This window comes from Paramormyrops kingsleyae, chromosome 15, assembly GCF_048594095.1.
Source record: "Paramormyrops kingsleyae isolate MSU_618 chromosome 15, PKINGS_0.4, whole genome shotgun sequence".
Taxonomy (NCBI): Eukaryota; Metazoa; Chordata; class Actinopteri; order Osteoglossiformes; family Mormyridae; genus Paramormyrops; species Paramormyrops kingsleyae.
The window spans coordinates 11063009-11075655 of record NC_132811.1 but is presented as its reverse complement, the minus strand read 5'-3'; positions in this window follow the sequence as shown (position 1 = coordinate 11075655).

Genomic DNA, 12647 nt, shown 5'->3' with positions numbered 1-12647 from the left:
CTGGCCAGTTCTATCTTTTTTTTTTTTTTTTTTTTAAACTTTGTTCAGCTCATTCACTCAGTCCCCACTGCTTTTGCATAAGCTCTGCACGCGCCCTCTGAGCCAATCGTAATCATTTTTATTCTTGCTATTGGACTCCCTCATGGACAACATGGCACATTAGTGAGAACTTTAACAAAAATGAGCGAAGAGGACAAAAAGCAAGTGATCAATTGGACCACTGCAATGCCCTCCTGGTTGGGTGTGTCCCTGTGTATCTCCATACTGCACTACAAAATACCTCATATAATATCTGTCACACAGTTTGATTAATGCACTATTCAATTCTGTCTTGGAGCTCCTGATGGTGGGCATTTCCCAGTCTGCCCCCCCAGTCTGACCACACATCTGCAGTCCTCACCTCCTTGCTTCTGGACCGCAGCACTCCTCCATCCCATCAAAGGAAGTAGCTCCTTCATCTGCTCATCCTGGCATCAGCTGGACCTTCCAAATTTATATTTGGATTATACAGAATTTTTATTTATAAAATGGGACTTTGCTATTTCGGACTTCCTCTGCCGGCCCCTGGAGGATGGGTTCCCCCTTTGAGTCTGGTTCCTCCCAAGGTTTCTCCCTTCTAGGGAGTTTTTCCTTCCCACTGTCACCTCTGGAGGCTTTTTGCAAGGACTATGTAAAGTGCTTTGAGACAATGAAATGTTGTGAAAATCCATCCATCCATCACCGTATCTGCTTAATTCCAACTGGGGTTGTGGTGGGGGGGGGGGCCTGTCTAGGAACAATGAGCTCAGGCAGGAACCAACCGCTGGGCAGGCGCCAACACACCGCAGGGCACACACACTCACAGGGCCAACTTAGAGTTGCCAGTCAACAAATTGCGCACACTTTTTGACTGTGAGAAGAAACCGGAACCCCCAGCGGAAACCCACGGAAACATGGGGAGAGCATGCAAACTGCACACAGAAAGGTCCTACGCTCAACCCGGGGACCGAACCCAGGACCTTCTTGCTGTGAGGCAGCACAACCCTGTTGTGAAAATGAGATACATAAATAAAAAGGAATTGAATTGAATTTGTTGGCAATGTTTTGTGTCTGTGATACCAGGGGGGTGTTCCACGAAGCAGGATTTCTTGCTTAGCTGGACAACTTATCAGAATTACAGTAGTCTGGGTTAAATGTAAGTGAACGATGATGAAGTCCATTTAGCCCAGACTACCTTAAAGCCAACAAGTTATCCGGCTAAGCAAGAAATCCTATTTCGTGGAACATCCCCCAGATCTTCTGCCCAGCACTGTCTTCACAGATGTTATTCTGAATTAACATGGAGCAAGGGGCCATGCATGCATGAGATGCCTCCTTAAAGCTGGAAATAATCGCAACTAGGATTGTTATGCAGGGATCATTTATTATTCCTGACAATCACAGTAATTTATGCAATCTTGGCTGCAGCTCTGCAGAACCAACTTCTCTGCTAATATTGATATAACCAAGATCTGGCAATTGAAGCATGAAGAAGATCATATTTTTGTATCCTTCCCTTTTGATTATGACAAGAATCACACAGAGCCACTAGATGTCGCCATATCACCCAAATTACAGTTACATAATGCCACGTGGGAATTTTGATTCTTTTGGTGATGAACTTAACAATGGTAAAATTTGCTGTGGTTCTGTTTTATGGAGTCAGGAAATATATGGAGTCAAACTGTGGCAGCATAGTGCTGAAAACAAATGTCTGTACCGTGAATCACATATATACTGCAAACAGAATTAATGTACTGTATTGATTAATGTACTGTATTGATTAATGTACTCAGATTTCTTCTTTGCCTTTTCTTTTTGAATATACAGCTGTAAAAAGTTAAGAGACCACTCCATGTTTCTTTTTTAAAATCTGAATTTTAATTTCCTGGTTTAATGTGGGTTCTGCTGGCAGAAGGCTTCACGACTGGCTCAAAATATCTTAGACAGCAGTACACAAGAATAAGGTGAAGCAGGTGACACTGGGAACGACCAGAAACCAGCCAGGTAAAGGGCGGAAGGGACTTTCTAATTCCAAAGATGACCGTCAACTTATCTGACAGTTTCTCATGAACCGTCCGATGACTTCAAGTGACCTTCTGAAGGAATGGGAAACATTGCAGTGCAGGTATGAAGTGCACTGCTAGGACAGTGTGTATCAGGCTCATAGAAGCAGGACTGAAGTCCCATGAAGCAAGGAAGAAGCCCTTCATTAATGAGAAACAAGGAAATACCAGACCCCACTTTGCCATATATATATATATATATACAGTATATACAGTACTGCAAAAGTCTTAGGCAGTCCAAAGAAATGTTTAAAGCTGTTTATCTGGGTAGCAAGTGTACTTAGGCTTGGAACAAAAAAGACAATTTAACATTAGAACATGTGCAAATTAAGAGTAACACAATAAAAACTAGTAATAATTTCTTCTGTTTTCTAAAAAGTTACTGATATCTAGTTGGATGGCTAGATGAACGCCGCTTCAGTTCCCAAACCTCTCCTCAGGGGCACCTCAGCCGTTCCATGATTTTGTTAAATTTCACCAACAGCTCAATTAAATAACTAAATAAATTGGTTTAAAAAGTCAGTGACAGATTGACTAGCTGTATGAGGTGAGCTAGTGGCCAAGTCAAAAATTCATAGATGCGCACCCATAAAATGAGAAATTGAGCTGTGGTCTGTTTATCTCATAGAAATCTTTTACATTTTAACACAGGGTAAATCTTGCCAATATATGCTAAGTTAATGGTTTATATCGGAAGCATTTTCATATTGCGGTGGTGCTTACATTACTAGAATGTTGGATGTCAATGCGTTATTTATTTATGGAATTTGTGTGTCTTCAAATATGTATTTTTTTCCCTCCAGATGTTGGTATAGTTGTGTGCTGCCCGTTTGATATCCAGCCTGTTCCTAATCGTACTAGTTATCTCTGACTTGAAGGCTTTGGTAAGTACCAGAGGAAATTGCTGGTTTTGATGTGGGCAGTAGGTCTGTTACACCTCATCGCCCAGAAAAAAATGTACTTATTTGGTTGTTGCAGCACTTCTACTTCCTGGTTAATGATTACGGGAGCTGGCTGGACATCGGCACCAGGTTAATGGTGGTGAAAATCTCTTACAAGCTTCCTGTAGTTTCCCCTTTCTCAAGGATTTTGATTCCAGAGTATAGAATCTTCCTTTAGCAAAATATCCCTCATATGCTTTATCCTGTTGTATCCACTGAGTTTAATTTCAACACGCGACTAATGATATAATGATATTAATTCCATATTAAATTAAGATTAGGCTTCCTGCCATACAGTTCCTCCTCTCTTGTTGCAGTAGAGGTGGGCAATGTGGCCAAACTGTCATATCGTGGTGTTTTCAGTTAGAAGTTTTGATCTTGGGTTGGATGAGTCTTGACCTTGTCTTGATCTCGAAATAGATGGTCTTGAACACATCTCTGGTTTGAGAAGTATTGAGAGGAAACTTTCCAAAGATGCAAAGTTGGCTGAGGCCTATAAAGGAGAGATACAGAAGTTGGTCCAATCTGGTGTGGTGGTGAAATTTTTTATTACGCATCCAGGATAGGACCTGTATAAACAACGCTGGGTCTGTAGAATCACCACAAGTGACAATATCCACAAGTGCTGTACAATTTATTTAGTCTAAGTCACCAACCTACTACATACTGTACATACACAGGTGTGTATGTGGTCATGCCACGTCTCCAGGGGCAAGCCAGGCCAAAGTAAACAAAATCCCCAAAATACCTCCAAAAAGAAAGAAAAGAAAAAGTCATACAACTACCCTATCACCCTGACTACACCAAAAACAGGTACAAATAAGGTAGACAAACAAAGCAGCGCTTCCAGCAGCGATGGACAAATATTGTTAAGTGCCAGTCTAGGGTTAGGACACCTTATCAAAGAAAATGAGATGGCGAAAAACCTCCAACACACGACGAACAAAATAACCAGTGAAACAAAAAGTTTATTGCAAATAATACGAATAATGGCTCGTATTACAAAAGATGGAAAGGTAAGACCAAGTAACAAGGCAAAAAGCCAAAGCCATGTCTGCCTCTCACACAAGCAGCAAACGGTCATGACGACAGAACGTGACCGGGTGGAGCATCATTAATGGAAGAGTGCAGCCCTCTTCTCAAGGGAACAGCACCCCTTTATACAGCCGCGCACCCAATCACCGATGGCAGAAATGGGAGCAATTAACCACCGCCGTCACTGGAATGTCCTGCAATACAACACAGTCACAGAGCAAAGCACCACAAATACACTGAGACGTAACAATACGTACATCCTCTTTCCAGAGGAAGAAACACAATCAAATATAGAAGAAGCACAATGACACAGCACAGTAACATCCATTCATCCATTTTCTATAACCACTTGTGCCATTCAGAGTCACGGGGCCTATCCTGGAGGCTATGGGCACAAGGCAGGGAACAACCCAGCAAAATAACATAGTAGCACAATAACACAACACAGCAAAGCACAACCGAGAAACACAATCATAATCCGCTCTCTCTCTTTGAGCTTCTCTTCCGGCCTTTATATCTTCCCGGGACATCTCACAGAAGGCCTCTGGATGTCATAGTGACCCCTGTAGTACAGGACAGGAACAAGGAGAAGGAGAGAGAGAGAGACTACGGGGATCCGTAACACTAAGACCAGAGGAGCTCAAAGCAGGAAATGAGTCCTTGGTTTCTTCCTCATCACTTTCCATCACAATGGCAAAAATTGAGTGGTGTTCCACTGCTCCTTTCAGTTCCATGGGGTCAGCTTAAATGATTCACTGTTCCTTGGTCCAGTCTTCGGTCCCTCACTCTTGGGAGTGCTGCTCAGATTCTGTGAGCATGCTGTGGCAATCAGTGATGACAAAATGTCCATGTTTCATCAAGTCAACCTTTTGGCTAAGGGTGTGCCACTCCAAATATTTGTTTGGTGTTACCCAAAGAGAGCTGAGTGCACCAACAGCAGCCAGCCTGTATGATCTGCTAGGTTTCATTCTTCACTATACTACTTGAGTGCACATACTAATACAGCATCTGTGGAGCTATCAGAGAGGATCGGACGATCCACATCTCCCTGGTAGAGGCTTAGATGGAATGGGAGGATGAGCTACAATTGCTACCAAGTGTAAGTCTCCCTTGTCACTATGTTCCAGAAAGAATGGCCAACATAGAAGCTTGCAGGGACCTTCATGTCTTCTGTGATGCCTCAAAGATGGCATTTGAGTCAGTGGCCTACCTATGCACAGAAGACCAAAACAACCAGGTTCATCTCTCCTTTGTCATGGCACATTCCTGAGTGGCAACCAAGAGGCTGCTGTTGATGCCGCACCTAGAGCTTTCTGGGGTGATTGGCAGTGCTCAACTGGCTCAGCTTCCAGAGAAAGAGCTGACTTTACCAATTCAACACACAGATCAAATCCACTACTGCGCTGAGGTGGTTACCATCCAACTCCTGCCACTTCCAGGTTTTTGTCTGTACTAGAATTCATGTACATAGAAATTCATGAGCTAACAGAGTGCTCTTCCTGGCATTATGTTGATTCAGCATGAAACCCTGCCAATGATATTACCTGAGGGAAGACCTTGAAAGAGCTTATGGAGTCTAATAGGTGGAGTCAGAGCCCAAACAAGTAGCCTGTGAAGTCAAAAAATGGCATTGACATGGATACCACTAAACTCCGTAAGGCAGCCTTCTGAGGAATGGTGACCAATGGAGCAGCACCTGTGTCAGTGGATAACCAACATTTCACTTGGCAGGAGCTCATGGATATCACTGCTTACAACCTCCATGGGGTGGCCACCCAAATGAGGCACTAATCTTCAGATATCTATAAAGCAGCTGAAGTTCACTTATTCAAGAGAATTCAGAAAGTAGTGCTAGCCCCTGAGGAACTAAAATGCTTGAAGGCAGGAAAATCTGTACGACCTGGAAGTCAACTACTTACAGTATCTTAGCACCTGTATATGATGAATCTGATGGGCTGATGGTGGCAGACTTAGGCAAGCAGAGCATCTAGCACCAGCTGTAAAGCTTCCAGTTATGTTGGATCAAAGACACTCTTCTGTAAAGCTACTCCTCCAAGAATGTTCTTGCCCTCAACATCAGATATCTGTAGAGAACTCGGAGGTGTAGGCGAGGTGTCGCTGCTGCTGGGCAGACCATAATGCTGAGACTTTTGACATCACCAGAACCAAGGGCTTGTGGTCAACAAACAGAGTAGATGGTTGCCCCTCTACCATGATGCGAAAATGTCAGATAACCAGATACAAGCTGTTGAGTTTGCAATTGAAGGCACTGCACTTGTACTCGTTGTGGCATCGCTGTCGACTGAAGAATGCAAGTAACTGCCAGGCACCACCACCCACTGCTCCAAATGCATGTTCCATACATCCATCGTAAGGGCAACTGGAGCATCCAGCAGTGGGTGTACCAGCATGGTTGCCTCAGTAAGAGCCTGTTTTGCATCCAGGAATGCCTTATCCCTTTCCTGGGACCACGTGATAGGGTGCTTCAGGGATTGGCCTTACAGTGCCTCATATAAAGGGTTCATTATCACAGCTGCTTGAAGAACAAACCAATGATAAAGATTCCCCATCCTCAGGAATTCCTGGAGTGCTTGAATTGTACAGGGCTGTGGAAAGTTAGTCACGGCAGACAGCTTGGATGGCAGAAGAATCTTGCCGTCTATGGTAATGTGGTGTCCCAGGAAATCTATCTCGACACATGAACAGGGACTAGGCCAGATTGATGATCAGTTTATGCAGACTGAGGCTCTCAAACAGAGCTCAGACGTAGTTGAGATGTTTGGTGCTGGAGGAGCCGGCGACCACTATGTCATTGAGGTAGACAATAAGGAAGTCCAAACCACCATGGCGAGAATCCATCAGCCGTTGGAATGTCTGCGCTGCGTTTTTAAGGCCAAATGGCATGCACAAAGACTCAAATAACCCAAAGGGGGGTGATGACCACTGTCTTGGGAACGACCTCTGGGTGCTTAGGTACCTGGTTATAGTTCCGCACGAGGTCCACTTGAGAACAAATTAGTCTCCCGGTAAACCATGCTGAGAAGCCCTGTATGTGCATAACTGGGTAGTGGTCCAGGATTGTGACTTTGTTCAGTCGGCTGTAGCCAGCACACGGTCGTCATCCCCCATCTGCCTTGGGCACCATGTGGAGGGTATATTGATCAACCCCATGCTTAGTCTCCCTGGTAGAAAAAGTGGGGTCTCACAGATGCGGGAGGTTGTTGAGCAGGTGGGCAAACTCGTCGGCTACCACTGCTACGTTGCACCAGTTTTTACGGCAGTAGAAAACCAACATCTTGAAGTAACGTACTTTTGGTACTTTGGTGAAGTATAAAAGTACAGTACCTGCTACGGTGGAAAAGCCTTAAAAGATGCAAAGTTGATTGTGAAAATTGCCAGTTCTGCTGCGAATTGACTGACATATATTTACTTTACCAGCTGTAACAAGCAATAAATCGATGTGCTTATAGTACAATGAAAGTACTGTTTTACTAAAAAACAAACGGTTATGCGCGAGTGCCACATGTTCCCACTCACATGCTGAATTAATTTATCAAAATGATGGATTCTACAAAAAATACTTTCATTTTCCATCATTGTTTTTCTGATTTTATTATTCAGATTCTTAAATCTATGAAATATTAAAACTACTTTACCTTTATACAAGTAATAAAATAGTATGCTTGGTCCGATAATGTGTCTTTAGAGGCAATATGTGGCACTGGAGTTATGGCAAGATCAGCCACGTTTCAATAACCAATAAAAATCAAATTCTCAAGAAGTTATTTTAAAAATAGAACACAAGATTTGGGACTCTCCAAGGAAATGGTGTTAGATATGTGGTGTGATATGCGCTGTTTCAATTTAGGTTTTTCTGTTTTTGAGTAATGCTTCATTGCAGCATCCCTTGTCTGCAAATTAAAATTATTACTATAGTAATAAAATTGCCCTTATATTTAATATTCCATGATTAGTAGAGGTGGAAAATTCATGTCCAGAAAGTACAAATCCAGACCAAGGTTTTGATTCAATCAACCAGTTGAGTACTCTGTGAATGTGACTCTTTATACTCAACTGATTGGTTGGATAAAAACCTTGGTCTGGATTTATACTTTCTGGAATCAACCTTTCCACCTTTGATTATTAGTTATCCCCACCCAAAGCCCCCAGTGAGCAATCCAGAGGTGACAGTGGCAATAAAAGCTCCCTAGAAGTAAGAAACATTGGAAGGAACCAGACTCAAAGGGGGAGCCCATCTTCCAGGGGCCAGCAGAGGACATCAAATTAACAAGATGGAAAAATCCTAATTTACACAGTCCAAATTTTAAGATTTGAGTGTCAATGCAGGAAGTAGTCGAGCAGCAGGAGAGACGTTACTGTCACGCCCTGCTTTCCTGCCCCTCCTGTTTTCTCCCTAGTGTGGCTCTAACAAGCAATGCTGTTCTGTGTCAGTCCTCCCTATTGTTCCTGCCCTTCTGTGATTCACTCCAGCTGCCTCTCGTTGTGCTCCCAACATGTCCTTTGCATTTAAGTGCTTCTGGTTTTGTGCTCCTGAGTCCTGTCATTAAAGTCATCCCCTTGGTGTGCCATCTTCCCTGTGTTAGCTTTTCCCATTTTGACCCTTCACAGTCTGTTTTTGTTTTCCTTGCCCTAGTTTTGGTTTAATAAAGCCCCCTTTGTTTGATTCCCCACACCTACCCTTGCCTCCTTCAATGCCCGAATGTGACAGTTACAGGCAGAAGGACGGGCAGGCTGGAAGGATGTCACAGAAACAACCTTTTACTTTATGCGCTTCACTAATAATCATTGTGATCTCTAAAGTCTTGATTCCTTTGTATCTGGCCACACACAACTTCCTCTAACAAACGTAAATACGGCATGATGATTTTGTGTGGGTTGGTATGGCAGTGCAGTGGGTAGCAATGTTGCCTTATGCCTCTGGCGTCTGGGTTCAAGTTCCTGCCATGGCAACATGGTTTGTATGTTCTCCTCATGTTGTTGTGGGGTTTCTTCCAGGTATTCTGGTTTCCCCCGAAAGTCCAAAACAATGCAGAAGCTAATTGGAGTTACCAAATTACCCGTAGGTGTGCATGTGCCAGTGACTGGCGTGTGTGTGTGTGTGTGTGTGTGATGGGTTGGTACCCCATCCTTGTGCCAATCGGCTTTGGATCCCCTGCTACTACAGTCTGCAGTACCTACCTGCCTTAAATTAGCCACGATCATCCTAGAACCAAAGGAAAAGTACTGGGAACTGCTTCAATATCTACTGCCCAGTTGCTCTCCCATTATCACCAAAAGTTTCAAGAGACTTATCCTCTCTCATATTAAGTCTGCTATCCCTGCTGACTCAATAGCAGTTTGCATGTTGTGCAACGAGATCGATAGAAGATGCAGTTATCACAACTCTCCACACAGCTCTCACACACTTGGACCAGGGACACACCTATGTACAGTAAGAATGCTGTTTGTGGATTTTAGCTCAGCTTTTAATACAGTCATCCCCCACAACCTGGTTCAAAATCTGAGTAATCTGGGCTTAGGCAGTACACTGTGCACATGGTTACTGGACCTCCTGAGTAACAGACCCCAGAATGTCAGGATGGGAGATGTCACATCATCCACTCTCATCTTGAACACTGGTACACCCCAGGAATGTATCCTCAGCCCCCTCTTCTACTACCTTTTTACTCATGACTGCTTCCCCATCCATGCTACCAACACTATAGTCAGATTTGTTGATGGAGCCACCATAGTAGGGCTAATATTGGACAATAATGAGCCTACAGGGAGGAGGTTCAGTGTCTAGCAGAATGGTGCAGCCACAGTAACTCGGACTTAAATACTACAAAACAGGAAATCCTCAGGAAATCAAGTGCACAGAGCACCCTGCCCTTTGCATGTAGATGAGGAGGGAGATAGGGTGTGCACATCTCGGATGACCTCACTTGGACACAGACAGGAAGCAGCAGATAGTTATTATTTTCTTATTACTACTTTACTAGTGTCAGATTGTTTCCTAGTTTAAGCTTCTTAGTTCAGTGATAGTCTGTTATTAGTTTCACCTGTTGCCAGTACTTGTTAATTGTTCTACCTGTTGTCTCTGATTGGTTGCTTTGCTTCATGATTCACACTTTCCATTGGTTAGTTCTCGTTACCTGTTCTTGCCTTAGATCATTTTCCTGGTTGGTCATTGTGTATGTATGTTAGAATGTTAGATATTACTCTATGCTGCACTGTTCTGTTTTTTTTCTCCTTCTTCTCTTCTTCCTTCCCCCCTTTTTCCCTAGTTCTGCACCCTCTGTTACTCTTTGGATATTTTTGTAGTAAGTTCTTGTATTCCCCCATCTGCTTTTGACCCCTCACGGTCCACATAAATATTTTGCATGTTAAAAACTCATTTGCTGCCAGTGTCACGTGTTTTCATTTAAACAAATTTCACGTAAAGTTTGTTTATGCATAAATAGCTTAAGATGCTTATTCCTACCATATCTACATCACATGTTCTTTAAACCTTTTTGGCACCTGCTTGAGGTAAAGCAATATTCACATAAGTAACAAACATTTTTAAAAATGCATAAATATGCACCTTTTATGTAGAGTAACTAAAGCAAAAGTGGGACGCTGAGTAAAGTGGGACATTTAAGCTTTGACCTAAAAACAAATGAACAACCAATGAAAATGAACGGTGGTAAAATAATGCTACAACAGGGCATAGTCTTCACCAGCTGTATTCAGTGGGGTGACATGTTTGTGCTCGGTGTTTCCAGAATTTCAAGAAACGCTGCGTAGCGAAAATGCATGGCAAACAGACCAAGAAATGAAATAACACTTTCAAAAGATAGAATATATTAGTTTTTTGTTTGTTTTTGTCTTTAGTGTTGTCTCATGTTTGCTGAAGGTGTTGGTAAAAGTGGGACAGTACTTTTCAGGTAAAATGTGACAAATCAAAACTTTACATATAAATAATGTAGATGGGGGTGTCCAACTCGATCGGCAAAACATACCAAGGAATATTTAAAGACATCCATCCATCATCTATACCACTTAATCCATCTGGGTCGCAGGGAAGTTGGAGCCAATCCCAGCATCTTTGGGCAAGAGGCCGGGTACACCCTGGGCAGGCCGCCAGTCCACCGCAAGGCCAACGCACTCACACCTACGGGCAATTTAGAGTAGCCAGTTGACCTAATCTGCATGTCTTTGGACTGTGGGAGGGAACCAGAGCAAACCCACACATGCACGGGGAGAACTTGCAAACTCCACACAGAAAAGCACCCTGGGTGACCCAGAAATCAAACCCAGGACCTTCTTGCCTGGGAGGCAACAGTGCTAACCACTGCACCACCATACCACCCAACATGCATAATGTGAAAAAGAAAACAATTACTTATTTGAAGTAGTTGGATGTGAACAAAATGTTTTATTTATGGTTTGTTTTCTTGGTCAGTAAAATATTTTGTGCAGTTGAAGTACATGATGTCTCTATATAAAAACACTGTTCCACTGCTGCAGAAGAGCTGTCCCACTTTACCCGAAAAAGGTCAAGAAATTAGAGGTGCCTCTCCATGCTTTATCCATTTTAATTCTTAAATATTTCATAGATTTTTAAAATGTCCACCCACAACTGACATGCAGCTAACAGAAAAAAAAAACATTACTTACATGAGATTTTAATAAATTATCTACCATATAGTGTCCCACGTTTTCTTAGTTCACCCTATATTGATGGCGGTATACATGTTCATCCGAAAAACCAGAAATGCCTCTTAACTGGTTGTGCTGCAGGGTAAAGTACAGTGGTGGAATGTAACTGTACTTAAGTACATTTTTACGTATCTGTACTTTACTTAAGTAAAAATAATAATGCATACTTTTTATTTTACTCCATTACATTTTGCGGCAATTATCTGTACTTTCTACTCCACTACATATCTAAAATTTAGGCCATTAGTCGTTACATTTTATGAACACAATTTCCTCAAAATCTTGCATGAAAAAATAGTTAGCCTATTGCGTTCTGGCGTCGTTTGCCATTTCCTACCAATCAGGTGGCTTTATTAGCTACAATGATGGCAGAGCGCGCGTCAATTAGCAGCACGAGCTGGTAGACTGGCTTGATTTCAAGAAGACGAGACATTCAACATGGACCCATTCAACATGGTTTATCTTAATGGTATATTAGTAGGTAATACCTAGTAGATAACTTGTCATCCACATAATTGTAAGTTAGGGTACACACAGTATTGCAGAGTGCACGCACAATAAGCACACCAAACTTTCCAATACACATATACTGTATAGTTCCTTGTAATTATTATGAGCAATGACATCAGTAGAGGCGTAAGTCAAAATATCTACTATTCTTTTACAAAATGGCACACCCCAGACGTTGAGACAAACCATTGTGTGAGTACTTTTACTTAAAAAAATACTTTAAAGTCAATTTAAAAGTAAGTACTTAATACTTCCACTTAAGTAAGATTGTTGATGTAGCACTTCTACTTCTACTTGAGTACATATTTTGCAGGATATTTGTACTTTTACTTAAGTACTAAGCTTCAGTACTTCCTCCACCACTGGTAAAGTA